The sequence below is a fragment of the Phascolarctos cinereus genome, unplaced genomic scaffold (genome assembly GCF_003287225.1).
Source record: "Phascolarctos cinereus isolate Bilbo 61053 unplaced genomic scaffold, phaCin_HiC Scaffold_726;HRSCAF=1367, whole genome shotgun sequence".
Classification (NCBI taxonomy): Eukaryota; Metazoa; Chordata; class Mammalia; order Diprotodontia; family Phascolarctidae; genus Phascolarctos; species Phascolarctos cinereus.
Window position 1 is genome coordinate 89682696 of NW_027556098.1, and position 19145 is coordinate 89701840.

The 19145-nt window shown below is 38.2% G+C and overlaps 1 pseudogene; it reads right to left on the reverse strand.

Moving 5' to 3' along the window:
• Positions 1-14419: 14419 nt before the first annotated feature.
• Positions 14420-17365, reverse strand: LOC110217505 (WD repeat-containing protein 82 pseudogene; annotated as a pseudogene).
• Between the last annotated feature and the right edge of the window lie 1780 nt (positions 17366-19145).

The following is a 19145-nucleotide window of genomic DNA, read 5'->3' on the forward strand; positions in this document are numbered from 1 at the left end:
GATCTCTTTCAGCAGGAGGTTGGTGGATTCTTTCAATTTCTATTTTGCCCTCTGGTTCTAGAATATCAAGGCAGTTTTCCTTGATAATTTCTTGAAAGATGATGTCTAGGCTCTTTTTTTGATTATGGCTTTCAGATAGTCCAATAATTTTAAAATTATCTCTCCTGGACCTATTTTCCAGGTCAGTTGTTTTTCCAATGAGATATTTCACATTGTTTTCTAATTTTTTCATTCTTTTGGATTTGTTTTACAGTATCTTGATTTCTCATAAGCCACTAGCTTCCAATTGCTCTATTCTAATTTTTAAGGAAGTATTTTCTTCAGTGAGCTTTTGGACTTCCTCTTCCATCTGGCCAATTCTGTTTTTTAAGGCATTCTTCTCCTCATTGGCTTTTTGGACCTCTTTTGCCATTTGGGTTAGGCTATTTTTAAGGTGTTATTTTCTTCAGTATTTTTTTGGGTCTCCTTCAGCAAGCTGTTGACTTTTTTTTCATGATTTTCTTGCATCACTCTCATTTCTCTTCCCAGTTTTTCCTCTCATTCTCTTACTTGCTTCTCAAAATCCTTTTTTAGCTCTTCCAAGGTCTGGGACTGATTCATATTTTTCTTGGAGGCTTTGGATGCAGGAGCTTTGACTTTGTTGTCTTCTTCTGGTTGTGTGTTTTGATCTTCTTTGTTACCAAAAAAAGATTCTATGGTCTGACACCTCTTGCGAGGTTTGCTCATGATCCCAGTCAATTACTTGAGTTTCAAACTCTTTGTTAAGGTAAAAGTCTGCTTCCAATGTGGAGAATGTACTGTCCCAAGCTTTGGGGGTTTGTACAACTGTTTTCAGAGATGCTTGTAGGGACCTGTAAACTTTCAGTTCTTCCAAGGTGCTCTGATCAAGGGTGAGATGTTTGCTCCTTTCCTGGCCTGTGCGCTGGTCTATGCGTGACCACAAGAACTCTTTTCTGTCTTGGAACTGTGAGGAGGATTCTATCTGTATCACCACTACATGCTCCACCAAGCCAGAGCTCCTCCTTGCCCCAGGACTGCTACCCAGAACTGTGACTCAGATCCAAGCATGGGCAAAGCAAGAGAATCCTGCACCAGCAGAGAGATCCCTGCAGTACACCTCTGATTAGCAACTCGATTCCCTCTCAGTCTGTGCCCTGGGGCTGAGACCTAGCTTCTCTCTCTCATTGCAGAAGCAGACCTTCAAAGTTGTCTTTGGCATTCATGGTTGAGAGGTCTGGAAATTGCCATAGCTGCCCGTGATTCAGTCCTCTGAGGCCTGCTCCAGGTTTGCTGTGGCCTGTGCACCCACACCAAACTGTGATCCTCTCCCAGCCTGGTAAGATATATCTTTCTGATCAACCATCCAGTTTGGCTTGGGCTGGAAATTTGTTTCACTCTATCTTTTTGTGGGTCTTAGTGCTTTAGAATTTGTTTAAAGCCTTTTTTTTTTTACAGGTATTTGGAGGGGTTTGAGGGAGAGGTCAAGCATGTCACTGTTTTCACTCTGCCATCTGCTCTGCCCCCTGCCCAGCATTTATTAAAAGCCTATTTTGTGTCAGGCATTGTGGATACAAAGACAAATGATGAAATAATGCCCACTGTCAAAGAATTTACTTTCCAATGGGGAAAAACAACAAGTACGTATGATTAATCAAACAGTTGATAAGCATTTATTAAGCATTTACTATATGCCAGATGTTGTGTCTTAGCATTGGGATACAAAAAAAGGCAAAAAAACAGTCCCTGCCCTCAAGGAGTTGACATTCCAATGGGGAAATGACATGAACTAATTATATACATATCCAGTATATACAGGGTAAATGAGAGGTAATCCCAGAGAAGAGGCAGTGGGAGTGGGGAGGGGCAGACAGAGAAAGGTTTCTTGCAGAAGGTGAGATTTGATCTGAGTTTTGAAGAAAGCCAGTAAGTAGGTAAACACAAATATAATTGTATATATTCATATGATTAAATACAAATAAATACAGGGTAGTTAAATACAAGTCAGTCAGGGAGTGTATTGGACACCAGCAGTTGAAAAGATCAGGAAAGGTTTTATGTAGAAGGTGGTGCTTGAGCTTGTTCAGGAATAAATAAAGTTATTGTAGCACCTGGAGGTGAAAAGGCAGAGCATTCCAGGGAGGAGAGGTGGCCAGCATAAAGATATGGAAATGGGAGGTACAGTGTGAGAAAAACAAAGTAAAGATCTGGATGAATCAGAATATGGGTCTTGGAATAATGTACATTGAGACTGGAATGATAGGGTGGAGCTAGGTTCTGAAGGGATTTATAAGCTGAACAGGTAATTGGGAGCCACTGGAGGGTGAGTGGGAGAGTGGCATCGTCAAATCCACACTTAATGAAAGTCATTTTGGTAGGTGTATGGCAGGTGAACCGAAATAGGGAGGGGCATGGAGACCAGTTAGGAGGTTTTGAAATAGGCTAGGCGATAAGTGGTAAGGGTCTGAACTGAGGTGGTAGTTGTGTGAATTGAGAAAAGATACATAACATATATGTATATGTAAATATATACATTCATATATGCATCTATCTATGTCAGAAAGAAACTGGCAAGTGGCTAAAGAAGAGTGTCCCCTGGTTAGCAGTTCACATATTGCAGCCCTCTTTTGTCAATTAATACAATGCCATTCTGTAGATTTAGGGAAGTCAACAATCAAAGGTACACTACCCAAGAGGCCGTCTTGGGGGAGGGGACACTGTTACAAATATCACAAACAAATCTTACAGTGCTTCTGAAACGTCTATTTTAGTGTACTGGAACAAAGCCATTTTCTGAAAGGCATTCACTGCTTTGCTATTCATTCTTTTGGCAAAGTTTTAGGTTACTGACTTTCAGAGTTTAAGAAATAATACAACATTTGGGTCTAGATTTTCTTTAATTGGAATTAAAATTACAAATAGCAAAAGGTCATTGGAAAAACCCAAAGTAAGCATAAGTGGGTTGTAGTTTCTTATCAACAATGAATAAATGGCATGTGTATAACAAATGGCATGATGGGCATTATTAATGATTTGCATATACATGTGTGTGTATACACACACACACACACCCAATAGGAACTTTGGGGAGGAGAGGGTGAACTTATCCCAACCTGCAAGTCAGGGCCCTAGAGAGTAGCTACATTTCCTACTTAGAGTCCAAGGGATAATCCTGAGATGCTAGGGTGATTATTCTAATGCTATTGTTTTGAGCTCCAGTTCCAGTGTGAGTTTCCTTCAATACCAATCACCCAGTGCCAGTTACCACTTCAAAATTATTTAGTGACAAGTACACTAAAATAAATTTAATCAGTTGATTCCTCCTCAGTGTGACTAAATATTTAATTATCTTTTACAAAGGAATATTTACTGAAAGATGTAGTAAGAATCAAAGTATAAACAAACTCTCCTGAATTGGGACTATATTCTCCCTTGTACCACCACAGTCCCTAGGGAGAATGAGCTCAAACTTAAGGTGATTGCTATAAAGTGCTTATTTCACAAAGTTCACTTCTGAATGGAGCATTGTGAAGAATGGAATCAGTTCCTTATTTGTAGAACACAAATCTCACTTCCAGGTTGATCCACTGCTGGGCTAGGGCGAACAGGTCAGTCCTCAGTGCTTCACTGGCACCCTTGCCAAGACTTGCAATGGCTGCTATAGCATCCTTTACCATGGACTCCTGTCATTGGACCTGTGATGGCTCCTCCAGTCTTTTGAGATCTCACAAGGCCCCGTGCCAAAGGGAAAAAGAAACAAGTAAGAGACAGCTCTTTCTAGAAACAGGCTTGCCTAAGAGTACATTTGCTCATGGGTCAACCTGTTGGGAGGAGGTGAGGGGAGCAGGGAGGAGTGCATCACTCCACTAGCCTTCTAGAGCTCAGAATCATCCTCACCATATGGCCAGCAGGAAGGAAAAAAGAGAAAGAAGTTTTGCATTAGAGTCTTTCATATTAATTCTCAGTTACATCTCAGCAGCCAAACAAAAAGCCCCGCAATTATGTTGCAAACAGATAAGGAAACTCTCAGAATTTGAGCTCTTCATGCTCTAATTGGGGACAGGTCTTTTCCTCATCTCTAATTCTACATCATGCACTTTCAGAAGGAGACTCAACAAACTTGCATGTTTGCTTCTGTTTCCAAAACCAGGCCTTCATTGGTTAGTTCTCCTCATATATACAAATGAATACATGGACAGGGTTTCCTCTCATTTCATACCATGTAAGTATTCAGTGCCTTTTTTGTTTGCTTCTATAAAGACTTTGATCTTTGGTAGTCTAGAAATCACTACATATAAGGCCCTGTCTAAAGGAGCGAAATATATTGTTTTCTAAGCCATCTTTTCTCTTTATTTGGTCTTAATTTCTCATATGATATACAATGAGAGGAAACTCTATCTAGACTCATGGATTTAACTTATACAACTACTGAGGCTCCACTACCTACTAATTGATCCTAATCCCTGCTTCCTCATGTCAGAACTAACAGTGTCATAAATAAATGGGCTATTAAAAAACATAAATATAAGACATGGTGATATTCTTTTTCAAAACTTACAGCTGAGGGGTTTTAACCAGTTATGAGGTTAGGCCCCTCCAAAACTTCTTGGGCTAGGCTGTGGTTTGTTTCATTAAATGAGGGAGAAGATGAAAGCCATTATCGTACCTGCATATTCAGGTACAACAAACACATCTTTCACCCCAGTTATCTTCATATTTCAGGTGAATTTGTTCATAAGCTTGAGTTATCCTAAGAATTGCCTCAATTTTTCATTCACCTGGGCATAGGTCATTCGGCCAGCAGGTATAAATATTTTCTAAAAAATTACTTTTCTTAAAGGACTGGTAGAAGGCTAGTAATAAGGGACAAACATTGTGAAGACTATTGATGATAATGTATGAAGGAATGATAGCTACATGATTTATTAATCTAGAAAGAGGAGAAATAAAACCTAACCTCTGGTAGCTCTACTTACATGTATTTGTTTCTCTTGAGAGAGCAATACAATGAAGATGGAATTAAGATCACAAGTTCATATTAGTATCTGGATTTTCTTGTCTCTGTGACTTTAAGTCTTATCTGTCATGTTTTTTCCCCCCTTTCATTTTCTGAAGTTTAATTGCATTCACTATCTCACATTTGAGTGACTAAGCTAAAGTCAAAATGCTTTAAAAAATCAGAACTGAGCTGCAAATAAAACTGACATATGTCAAAATACCAACTTACATCTTCCTTCAAAGGCAATAATTTGCACAACCAAGCTATACGGGATTGCATTAACTCACTACAATTTTGACAGAGGCAGCCTGTTTGCCCAAATCCTTGGAATACTGATAGGAGTGTGATTACAGCTGGAACAAAAGAAGAGTCTGAATACAAATTTGGGAGAGCCAGAAAGCCTTTAGTGTCTCTCATTGTTTGCATCAGGATTCTAAATCTCATTCAAGCAGATGACTCTGATCTTCATATCAATGCAGAAATAGGAAAGAATAAAGAAGTCAGAAAAGCTGTTCTCTGACTGAAGAACTGATTTTGTTATCATGTTACCAGCCAGAGACCAGTTGGGATATTCAAGCACGGGGATCAGTGCTTGGTAGTTGTAACAGCCCCTAAACATGTGAAATGCGTTTTCTTTTTAGGGAGTCATTTCATTTGGAAAAATGCTAACATCAGGTCAGAAGACGTGGGAAATAATATTTTACTTAGCAGATTGAATTCTTCTGGCAAAATGGCCTAGACTTCTTGCATAACATTTCCTATCACCTCTATTTTCTGCATATTCCAATTTTTAATAAACTAGTTTGTTGTCTAAAGTGTCAGGAATCTTCCGTACTGCTAATTGGCGAGCAGCTACCAGGTCAGCAATCCAAGGGAGTTCATATAAAATAGAAATTATAGTTATGCTGGATTTTTTCCCCTCACTGCATCAAAAATATTTGCAGGTTTTTTAGTTTCTTTAATAGATAAGGTTATTCATTATATTGAGATAGTTATTAATCTCTCTTTGTGTTTAGCAGCTGAACAAATATAAACTTTAATATAATGCTTGGGGAAGGCTTTCATTCAATTTGGCAAACATTTTTAAATTTCCTCTATATACAAGGTACTGTGCCAGGTCCTGGGGATACAGAGATTAAAAATGATACATTTCTGCCTTCAAGGAGCTTACAATTTAACAGAGGGATTAAGACTAATATACAAAGAAGTTAGGATAAGGCAGAATGTGACAGAAATTCTTGTTATAGAATCTCAATTTGGCATAGAGTTCTAGACCCCAGACCAGGCAACCACAGATTAAAGATACTGTATGGGTCTATGCTTGCTCACAAGCCTTTACTAATGCATTTACTTTTGCAAGTAAGCTAGAGCACACAATTAGTTCAAAGCTTCCATAAGCCTGAAATACACACTCCCACAAATAGATACACAATAAGTGGGAAGAAAAGACCCACATAGGGAAAATAAATAGTGAGGCACACATTGGAAAAATGTGTGCCTGTGTGAAAGGGCAACACATACCTTCAATGCTGACAGGTTGTTGATATCATCTAGTAATGTCATTATACTGTCTGCTCAGTCTGTTCTTGCTGTTATTAGGTGCAGACAATCTTTGCTTGGCATTTGAGAGAGGCATGTATTATCCGTGGACATCTCTCCTTGCTGGTCTCACATGGCCATTGTTGAGCATCACTTTATTGGTCTTGTGGTCTCTGTCATATTCAACTTCACTGGTCACAAAGTTGGGGACTTTCTGTCTGCTTCCAGCTTCCAGTTGGAGTCCTGCACTGGGCTATTGCCTCTTTTTTATAGGAGCACATTCTGACATTGTACCTTTTGCTTTAAAACACAAAATCTCTTCTGGATCATGGGATCTTCAAGATGGAAGAGTAGATACTTTATCCAAAACTTATTAATGCTTGAAGTCTCCTTCTCCCCCTCAAAGAGTATTTATGCCTCAGAAGTACAACATTTACAGTTGGACAAAGGACAGAAGTGAGAAACCTGGCCAAGATAAATGCCAGGGAACACATCCTTATGGTCCTTACTTACCTGAATAAATCTGGTGGAAGGGAAAGGGATCTTTATAGGCAGCTAGGTGGTACAATGGATAGAGCACTGGTCCTGGAGAAAGATCTGAATTCAAATCTGACCTCAGACACATTCTAGTTATGTGACCCAGAATATGTCATTTAGCCTGTTTGCCTCAGTTTCCTTAATTGTTAAATGGGAATGATAAGGGCAGCTACCTCATAAGGCTGTTGCAATTCGTTACCTAGAACATAGTAGGTAGGCATTATGTAAATGCTTATTCCTTTCCTCCTTTCCACTTTTGGCTGAAAAGTTCTCCGAAGAGAGAAGAACTGTGTGCCTGTGATAATCGATGGAGACTTCATAATGGTTTTAATCTTGGGGATATTGATGCACTAGGAGACAAATTTCTGAGTTTTGAGTTTCCATGGACAGACAGATCCTGCTCAGGAGAAGGGATGTAGGAGCTGCCAGTGGTAGCTAATACTCAGAGGCAGGGAAGATCATATTAGATAAAATGGCACACTCATGGGGAGGAGAGTGATCGAGGGAGGGCAGGGAAAATTGGAACAAATGATTTATGACACTGGGTAGTTTCTACCATGCAGTGCTGCCTCTATCCAACCTTACTCCCCTATGAATTCATATATCTGAAAGGGAAACACAGAAGGAAAAAAAGGATGGGAGGCAAGAGTTATAAAGAAACCCTAGAAAATCTGAAAAGGTAGTTAAAATCTAGTTCTTTAGAAGTTTTAGCCACATGAACAACAGAAAGAAATGAAAGAAGTAATGAATAAGGGTATAGACCATGAATCAGAGTATGACATTTCAGAAAAGGCTGAAAGGGAAGGGAATTAAGGAAGAGAACAAAGAAAAGAAAAACTTCATAGGAAGAGATGCAGGGGGAAAAAAAAGAAAATCAGCTAACATAAAAAAGTTGGAGGGGGGATTTTGAACTAAACATTTAACAGAGAGAAGCAAGAGATGAGAAAATTGAGAAGTATATAATAAAATAAATTTTAAAAAAGTAAAATCCTAGAACAAGGAAAATGGTTGATAAAAAGGAGCATGGGGTGTCTACATGGGGCATAGGAGAGCTTGGGGGGAATAGAGTTACACTAATAGTTTAAGTAAAACCTGATATAGGGATAAGGTGTTGACTTATAGTAGAAAGGGGATTAAAAACTGATGCTAAAAAAAAGAATGATGGAGAAAACAGAAACCTATCTCTTATAAAGGACAGGTAGGTGGTGAAGTGGATAGAGTGATAGGAAGACTCATCTTCCTGAGTTCAAATCTAGCTTCAGATACTTATCAGCTGTGTGACTCTGGGCAAGTTACTTAACCATGTTTGCCTCAGTTTCCTCATCTGTAAAATGAGCTGGAAAAAAATGGCAAACCATTCCAGTATCTTTGCCAAGAAAACCCCAAAATGAGGTCATGAAGAAACAGACATAACTGAGAACAACTGAACAACAATTTCTTATACATCCAATAAAATGAAAGTGACAGAATGCCTAAAAAATAAAGATTGAGATTTTTTTTAAAAAAGGTAGAAATGAAGGAGTACTGCTTCCAGAATGAAATCTATATTATAAAGTAGTAATTATCAAATCAATTTGGTACTGATTCAAATTTTTTTTAAAAAGTTGATGAAAAAAATATACCAGACAAGGAAAAATCAGAAATAATTGAACCCAATAATCCAGTGCTTGATAAACTTGAAAAAAAACCTACCTATTTTTCAAGAATTTCCAGGAAAACTGGAAAGCAAGATAGCAAAAATTAGGTTTGGACCACAAACATACCAGATGTGACCTGAATATTAAAGATCACACAATTTAAAAATTGGAGCAAAATTGATTACGTACCTTTCAAACCATGCCCTGGGGGTGGTTAAGAAACAAGGATAGAGGCAATTACAAAAAAAAAAATTGTTTTTGATTACATAAAATTGAAAAGCTTTTGCACAAATAAAATTAACACAGCTAAAATAAAAGAATCCCTCAAAGTGTGTGTGTGAGGGGGAGAAGCACTATATAAAATATTTCTGATAAATGCCTAATAGTCAAGATAGATAGACAACTAAGAAATATATAAGACCAGAAGTCATTCTCTAAGAGCATTGGCCAAAGGATATGAACAAACATTTCTCAAAAGGAGAATTGCAAATTATTAAAAACTATATGAAAACTGCTGCAAATCACAAAAAATAAGAGCAAAGCAAGTAAGAAAAACTCTTTTATCTCATATGTAGCAAATCAGCAAAGTTGACAAAATCATGAATGACCACAGTTGGGGTGGTTATAGAAAGATGACACATTGGTGCATTGTTTGAGAAGCTATGAATTAGTCTAACAATAGTGGAAAGCAATCTGGAATTATATGAACAAAGTAACTAAATTGTTCATAAAGAATATACTTGTAAGGTCAATGACAAAAAGAAAGTCCAATGTATATCAAAGTAACATCACTTTTTGCAAAGAAATGGGAACAGAATAGACACTCATCAATTGGGGAATGGCTAAACATTTGCTCATGAATGTAATGGAATATTTACTATGATGTAAGAAAGGACAAATATGATGTATGTAAAGAAGTTTTTTAAAATTTACACTAACTGATGCAAATGAAGTAAGCAGAACCATGAAAACAATACACACAATGACTACAACATAAATGGAAAGAGCAATAATAAAATAATTGTACTTAAATGCTATGAAATTAAAATAGTCAAGCTTGACACCAAAGAATACATTTAAGAAGACACTTTCCCTACCACTAGCCTTCTTTGCAGAAATAGCAGACTACGTATTTGGAATGCTGCATATTAATGAAAGACTTTGGAATCTTAGTTACATTTGCTGAACTTTCTCCTCTTTGTTATCTTTTATTACAAGGGATGACTCTTTTGGTGGGGAAGCGGAAAGGTATACATTGGAAAATGTAGGTGATATATAAGCAAGAGAGATCAGTAAAAATGTATTTTTGAAAACCACATAGGCTTGACTATAGTTCTTTTAGAAAGACAAAAGCCTGAACACAGCAAGTCATCAGACTAAGCTAAAACCTTCAGAGGCTTTTCTTATTATGGGTTAAGGGACAGAGAAGGGCTCTATTTCTCTCAGTCTTGGTCTGCTAAATCAGACTTTTTTTTTTTCTAGAAAAGATTGCTTACCCCAGGCCAAAAGCCCTTGAAATTTAAAGTAGCCCTACCCATAGTATTAAATGCCTTTTTCCCCCACTTGTATTTCCTGCTCACTGAGGCCAGTGTCTTCATCAGAACCCTCATTCTGACTTAGAGAATTCATGTAAATTTGCTGTTTCATATCTTCATGGGAATCTTGTGCCCCCAACTCACTTCAGAGTGGTTTTGCTAAAGAAACTCCACAGAACTGCTTGGTTCTGACCCACAACAGTCTTTTCACGAAACTGTCACACTTTAAGATTACAATGCAAATGAATCTGAATAAGTAAGGCAGGAAGGCATTCCTCAGTTTATCTATATTTCTGCCTTTTAATTATGCATATGTGGCTAGTGAAATCTTTTCTAGGCTTTTAGTTTGTCCTATAACTGGAGTAAAACATTGGCTGGATAGTTGCCCTAAATACTTGTGATATTATGGGAGAGGTCTGAGAAAAATGAAGCCAAACAAAGAGCCAAAGGAAAACAGAAGTGATGAGTAAGGTAGTTGGATTTGTACTGGAAGTTCATTTTCACTCTTTCCTTTTGTGCTTCCCCTTCTATCCCATGGGAAATTGCCATAAGCTATCCTTCTCTCCCTCTGGCCCTTTCCCCATATTCTCTGGTTAATGTCTCTATTACTTAGTTCTCAAACCTGTCCTTTCTGAAGATCTAACAAAGAGCATTAATGGTTCAATTAAATGAATGTCTTCTCTACCTTTGCCTTTTCCATTGCATAGCACTTTAAGAAAACACAATTTATTCTTTATGGACCTGATAGGGTGTGGCCCAAGCCGAGGTCTTTGCCCCTTGCCCTACAGGGAATCTGGCTCCCCTTTTGTCTACAGGCCCCAGCCCCTCATCTCCCTTTGAAAGCCTTAGCCTACCTTTTAATTTCATTCAGATACCTTTCAGTTCCTTCATTATCTATTCCCATTGTCTATTCAATCTCTTAGACATTCCAGTCTCTGGTAATTCTCACCCAGACCTTTTTCCCAGACCCTTTTCCCAGACCATTTTCCCAGACCCTTCCCTGGTCACCCAAAGTATATAAGATCTACCCTGGCCCTCATTCGGGGCTGAGAATCTCAAGCTCAAAAGGTTGAGAGCCTCTCATGCCCACTCGTCCTTATGGGTGTCACCTGGCCCTAAGTGTTTTATCACTAATAAACTTTTCCTCTGGCTGAAGAAGATTTGAGTTGAATTCTTGGGGTCCCAGCACCCCAAAACCCCTAGACCTCTTCAGACCCATACTGAGAAATAGTATTCTGTGGCCTAGAAGACATTCCTTCTCCAACTCTCCATTTTCCCTCCCCAACCACTTTACTCTTAAGATCTTGGTGACATAGTAGAAACCCACATGAAAAATATCTCCTTAGGCTTTATATCAATATCTAATATAATGAAAATAAACATAATTCATTTTAAAAGTTCTACCATTTAGAAAACATGACATAAATGAATACTCATCAATAATGAAATTTTCATAAACATCTTTTTATTTTTAAGAACCTTTTTCAAACACATAATTAAAGCAACGATATAGACCCAAAACAGTGCAGGTAAATGATACATTTGTCCCATTCTAAGTATTTTTTTAAATATGTTTACTGTTTAATTCTTTTTTTTTTATCATTATACAGGAAATTCTCTTATTTAACAATCTCTTTTACCAATAAGTAGTAATGAGTCACATGTATATTTGCATATCAGGTCCCTAGAAAACCTTCATGAACTGCTATCAGTATAGTTGTGGTGATTATTCCGCCCTATAATTATGTAGAGCCATTGCTTTTGAGTGAAAACAAGCAAGTTCACCCTGAGGTAAGCCTAGAAATGTCCTGGTGAAAACTGGAATTTAGATTGTTTTGCTATCCCAAACCAAACAAAGGTTATTTCTAAAGTGAAGCAGAATTGCAGAATAACAAGAGTTGGAAGGGATCTTGCAGGCTATCTAGTACAGCTAACCAAAACTCTGTTCTATGACATCCCTGACGCCATCAAGCCTTTGCTTGAAGAGCTGTGAAAGAACCTGCTACTGCCACAGGCATTCTACTTTACTGTAACATGAATAGGAAATTTTTCCTTATAGTGAGCCTAAATTTACCTCTTTGACACTTCTATCCATTTCTGCTACTTAAATCTTCTGGGGCCTAGAAGAACCAGTCTAATCTATTTTTGAAGTGACAACCCTTTCTTTTAATACTTGCAGTCTGCTACTTACTAACCCATTTCACTTTTAGTCTTCTCTTTCTTAAGATAAACATTCTTGGTTTCTTCAGCTAACCCTCCATATCATGAACTTGAGACCCTACGCTATCATAGTCACCCTTCTCTGGATGCTTTTCATGTTATCCAGAACCTTCCTAAAATGTGGTACTCGTAACTGAACACACTTATTCAAATGTAGTTCAAGGAGGGCAGAACAAAATGGACTATAGCCCCCTTATTGCACTTCTACAATAATATCGTGGCCTTTTGGCTGCTGTGTTATGCCATTGACTCATATCAAGCTAGTGGTCTACTAAAATCTCATAATCTTTTTGTTATATCTTTACTTTTACTTGCAAAGTTTTGTCTTTTAGCCCAAGCATAGAACTTTATTTCCTTGAGTGAGGGAGAGATTGGACCAGTGATTTTAACTATGTAAGGAACTTTATGAAAGCAGACTGGCAACTTCTGTGACTTAGTGTTAGAGGACTGACTGGGGCACTGATAAGTTAAATGACTTGCCTAGGGTCACATGGACAATTGTGTCAGAAGTGGGACTTGTACCCACATTTTTGTGACTCAGGTGTCAGCCTTCTATTCACTAAACTCTATTTACTTTTAATAGTGTATATTTAAGAAATTCAATTTTAATAGACTCACCCTGATGTTTAAGACTAGATTGAATCTTTATCATCCAGTGCATTAGCTTTATTTCCAGTTTTGTACAATCATGCAAATTTGATATATATGCCATCTATGCCTTCATCTAAGTCATTGATGAAAATGTTAAACAATATATGAGCAAGGAAAGAATCTCAGCAATACTGAATTACAAAACTATAGCCTCCAATTTGACATTAATGTATTAATGATTACTCTTTAGATTTTTATTATTCACCCAGCTCTAACTCCATTTAACTATTGTTTAGCCTTCATATCTTCATCTTGGCCACAAGGATGTGTTTCTGAAAACTATGTTTACATCTTTCCCTTGATCCATATCATCCATTGTCAAAAAAGAAAGTACTAGTAGAGTATTTCCTGTACTTGATGAAGCCATTTATGTTTGTTTTTAGTGATCACCATTTTCCTTTTAGAATACTCAGAAACTACTGAAAAAAAATAGTGTTCCGTAGTTTTGTTCATATCTTTGCACAAATAAAGTCAGTGCAGCTAAAAGAATAAGTTGTGGATTGTGAGAAATACTTTGCAGCAAACATTTATAATAAAAGTCTTACATACAAAATCTACAGGATATTGAGACAAATGCATGAGATCAAGATCCATTGTCTAATAGGTAAGTGGTCAAAGGATATGAAAGGTATTTAAACAATATATTTAAAAAGGAAAAGCAAGGTATCAACAACCATGTGAAAATGCTCCAGACTAATAATAGAAATATAAATTCAAATTAGGAGGTTATCACTTCATATCTATCGAATTGGCAAAGATGAAAATATATGTGTTAATGAGGCAGTGGGAAAATAGGTAAAGTAATACACAGTTGGTAGAACTGTGAATTGGTTCAACTGTTAGAAAACAATTTGGAATTTTATGAGAAGTTAATAAGCTTTTCGTAACCTTTGATTCAGCCATCCCCCTAATGGGTTTAATCTCTAAGGAGGTCAACAGAAAGTTCTCATATGTGCCAAAATAGTTATGGCTACATTCTTAGTAGTAGCAAAATCCTTTAAGCAACTTATGTGCTCATCAACTGTGGCTTGGCCAAACAAATTGCAGAATATTAAAGGCACAAGGAACAACAAATATGAAGAATTTAGACACATGAAAAACTCTTAGAACTAGATGTAGAGTGAACAAAGCAGAAATAGAACAATGTATACAGTGACTACAATAATGAAAATCAAGACAATTCAAATCACATACAAAGTTCTGAATCACTGTTAAAATATACTTCTTTTCTCTTTGTATATAGATGGTAATTAAAAAAAAGAATATCACATGGTCTGTCAGACACAATTTCTTTTAGAGGCAGTTTTGCTTATAACAGTTTAAGGGAAGGCACTATTGGGGATATTTATTGGGAAGTGGTAATATCATAACAAAATATATCAATAAATATTAAAAACAAAAATGAAAGTGCATTCATTATGCTGAAGTATAAAAGAGGAATCAGAAAGACTAGACAATAACCAAAACACAGGTCCATCTTTGTGTATTGTGGTGGTCAGATGAAGATAGGTAGAATTATATGTGGCCTATGTATAGAATTTTTGGTGGTAGGGTAGGGAGAAGGAAGAGTGTACTCATTTTCCAACACTGGCTCATGTGAATCATCAACTTACAAAGTTAAAACAAATAGGTTAACACCCTACCCCATAACATATACACACAAAAGATTAAAGGAAAGAAGGCAACAATGGTTTTGCCCTATCTCATCTGTCCTTCCTTTAAGGGTAGGAGGGTGTTTTGTTGGTATTCTTTATTGATGGGGACACCAAATATCCTTCCTATTAAGGTCTCTCTGGCCTTCAGCTTATATTTCCAGAGCACTGAGAAATACTCAGGGACTGAGCCACATTTGAGTTGACCATTCAAATAAATCTGTAGTAACTTCCTGGCTTCCCCTCTCTGCACAGTTCCTTGTAAAACAAAGGCTTCCATAGTTCTATCTCTTCTGTACGTAGGGTATCCTAATTGTTTTACATTTTTGTCACAGAAGAAACATAATGGCTATAGAAAAAGCCACAGTACTGGGGACATTCAATAATGGCATGTACCAGGCACCTTAAAAACAGAACCATAGACTTCTATGCATTTATGGAGGTGAAAGTTAGAACATATATATATTTATAGTTTTTATGAGTTATCCAGCAGGAAATTCAAAAGAAGAGACTAATATACTGATGAGTCTAAAACAGTTCATCCCTAAAAGTGGAAGATTGATGAGCTCACAGCCAGAAAATTTAGGTCTTATTTTAGGTCTTCAGCACCAATAGTTCTTTTGAAGGAATGCACAAAGGAATAAGAATAATAATAAAAGATGTATGTAGATGTCCATTTAAAGGGCTGTATGGAAGAATGTTTTAGGCCAGAACAAAAATCTCAATACACCCAGTCCCTTTTCTCTTTCATTGCTGCCTTTTAAATTGCAGGACCACTAATTGCTAAGAGTTATTATGAGTCATCAATGGTGGGCAGCCAGAACACCATATTGGAACAGGTACTGGCAAAGGTCATGAACTTGGGGTTGAATTGCAAACAGGTTATGGGACCAGTATGTGCCCCATTTAACACAGCCAGCTTCATTCCATTTTCTCTATTCCAGACATAAATCTTGCCATTGTCAGAGCCAGTCATGATAAACTGAGAATCTGGAGTGAAACAGGCCTCCAAAGCCACAGCTTTGCTGTTGTTATATCCTCTGAAGGAATGCATCACTACTCCGTTAAACGAATCAATCAGATGGATAAAGCTGCCATTGGTAGCTATGAGGATGCATTTGCCGTCATTGCTGAACTTTAGGCCTGTCCACTCACAGGTCTTGTCCTGTTGCATCTTGAAGTTTGCAAATGGCCCCTTATCAAAAGCTCGAAGATCATAAAGTTTCACAACTTCAGAATCTACCCCAGCAGCAAAAACAATTCCTTCTGGGTCAAAAGCACAAAATGGCTTCCCCTGAAGATACATAAGGCCCTGACAGTTAGGGACTCGGAGATCCCAGAGTCGGATGGTTTTATCCAAAGATGCGGAAATAAATGTTTCATCAGCTGGTGACATAGACAAGGCTACTACCCTCATGTCATGTCCTGGAAAGTATCGGATATATTTATTGTATTGCAAGGACAGGTAACGGATAGTGTCATCTATTTTGTTGGAGCTGCACACAGCCGTATCCACGGCATGAGCATATCTGACAAGATCCACTCCATACTTCTTGCTATACAGAGTTGTCTTGGGTCGGCCCTCTCCACAGTCGTACAGGACAATGGAGTCGTCATCACTGCTAGAGATGATTGCCTGGCCATCAGGGCTAAAGTCGAAACAGTTGATCTTGTCTGAGTTCTCCTGGAATACCTTGGCCACCCGGAAACTCCTCAGGGATTCCTCTGTCAGCTTCATGGTGGAAAGTCAGGAAAGGCGGAAGCCGCGAGTCTCGGAGAGAGAAGGAAGGGGTAGAAGCAAGGTGAGTAGTAAGAGTCTGAAGCGGAGGCGATGGTAGTGGGGACTGAGTTAGGGCAGAAAATGACTGGCTGACAAAGCAGAAGGCGCGCTCTTCCGACGTGGATGAGGCAGCAAAGAGAAGTGAAGAGAGAGTGAGCTGGCGGGCGAGATATGGGGCGGGGTCTCGCGCTCTTTCGAAGGGTCCCGACCTTCGGCTCTTTCTAGCGGACGCCAGAAGGGAAGAGGCGGGGCCAAGAACAATCACGTGCTACTGCCCTCCTCCCCCTCCCTTCTGCCTGAGCCGCGTGACCTGACCAACGGCTTTTCTAAGGACTCCAACTCAAAGGTTCCAACGGTTTTCCTCCCTCCCCCAACAAGGGTTCCAACGGTTTTTTTTCCCTCAAGAGCTCCAACTTTATTTTTCTTTTCTCAAAGACCCCAACGATTTTTTTCTCCAACGGTTTTTTCTCAAGGGTTGTAACGGTTTTCCCCTCCCCTCCCCCAAGGGCTCTAACGACTTTTCTTTATGACTCCTATGGTGAGGCCTGCTTGGCTCCATGGCCCCTCCTGACACTCTTCTTACAGGGCTTCATCACTCTTTTCTTTTCAGCTTGCGTTCCCTGCCTTTGCTTCGGTCTTCTTTTGATTAAAAAAAAATTCTAAATTGGTCACCGAGTGGCTTGGACATCTCCATGTGTCTCGTTCTTTGGACCTCTCCTCTTCTCCCCATCTTGGAATCGTTCTTGTTCTCAGAATTTCATTCTTGAGGGCATCCCATTCTTCCTTGCCTGCTCCACCTGCAGAATTCTTTTGGTACCAGAGTGTGTACTTTGTTTTGAAAATTTCTCTTTCTAGATCCTGGGGTCACAGTCAGCCCCTGGCAAAATCACTTAACCTTCCTGGTCTCTGTTTCCTTTTCTATAAAATAGGATCCCTTTCAGCTTTAAATCTATGTCTGTGCCTCAGTTTCCTTCTTTCACAAATACTAACATGGAGGGCTCACTCACCTCCTCAGTTCTCATAGTTTCTACCTCAGGTGCAGAAGAGCAGTTCCAGTTGCTTCTGTCTTTTGTAGGATGAAATTATTAAAGTGGGCCATGAGTGTATCAGCTGCTTTACTTTTGGAACAGAGAGAGCTGTGGCAAATCAAATTAACTTCTTTAGGTGCAGGGTTCTTTGTGGTTGAGGAATGTAGTTACCCCAAATCTGAAGGGGAGACCAGTATCATAGAGTGCCAGGATTTACAGCTATAAGCGCCCTTACATAAGATTTAATTCAGTCTCCTTATTTTATAGTTGAGGAAACTAAGGCCCAGAGGGTTTAAGTGATTTGCCCAAGGTTTAAGAGAGTAGGAAGTTACAACACTGGAATTTTAAAAATTAGGTCTTTTAACTTAAAATTCAGTGCTTTTCACAAGTATGCTACCCTGTCTTCATGTTTTCTCCAGAATTCTGGGTGGAATTTCAGAATCACTTACCATTCCTGTAGGTGGCAGCCAGAATAAGTTACTGTTTCTCATGCTTAGTATTGCTGTGACCCATACAAATTCTGGTCACCTGTCGGAAGGATTCACCTTTATAGGTTTACAAGTTTCTTCAACTTAAAGCAGGAGAATTGCACAGAATGTGTGACATGTTGTTAGCCTTCCCACATAAACTGATGTAAAAGGAAGCATCTCTAAGTATAATCTTAGGAATTGAAAGATTATTTTTGCTTTTGCTGTTTGTGTTCTGCTAGCCAAAAGGGAGCAGTTATAAAATTCAGTGTCTGATACCCAGTTTTGTTCCAGCTACAGAAAGACCCTCAGCCTGCAAATTCTTTCACCAATTCTTCAACAGTTACCAGGGTGACAGGGATCATATATCAGCTGCTTAGAGGGGTATAACAATGGTACTGCAAATTAGATTTTTCCATTTTTATTTGGACTCTTACTTTTTTGCTGATTTTATTCAGCCTGATTTGTCCTGATTCTTATAGGTGAAGGTTAACTTGCATAGCTTCTCCATGCCACTGTAACTCCTCCTTGACATTAAAATGAGTTAAAAAACACAAGTGCTGCTTGCTCAAGTCTTGTATTGCTACAAACTCTCAGTAATTACTCATGTTCTACTTTCTACTAAGCAACTGACACTGAAGAATATTGACTAAAAAGAAAACAATATACATATGTATATCCATACCTCAAATTAAATTTCTACTTGTTTCACATTTGTGTTCATGAATAATAAATTCTAGGATAGAAATAAGATTACCTCTTCACATTTAAAAAAATCTTACTAGCATCAAGTAGTGTCCTGCCTTATTGTGACTCACTCCACAAAATTCCTGAACTCCACATTGCTTGGGTTATGCTGAGGCAAAAGTGTGAAATATGTTAAATTTGTCTTGGAACATCTTTTCTATCCACTCTGTTCCTTTTCCTCCCATCTACAATAATCCTTTTCCCCATCCTTTATAGGAGCAACTACCATTTATCCTACCAAAACCTTCTTAGGAAAAGATGAATTTCAGTCAGTGTATTTGATCATCTACACTCTAGGATGAATTGTTATTTTATTGTCTCTTCTATTTAATTCTTACCTCTCATGGAAGCGTTTT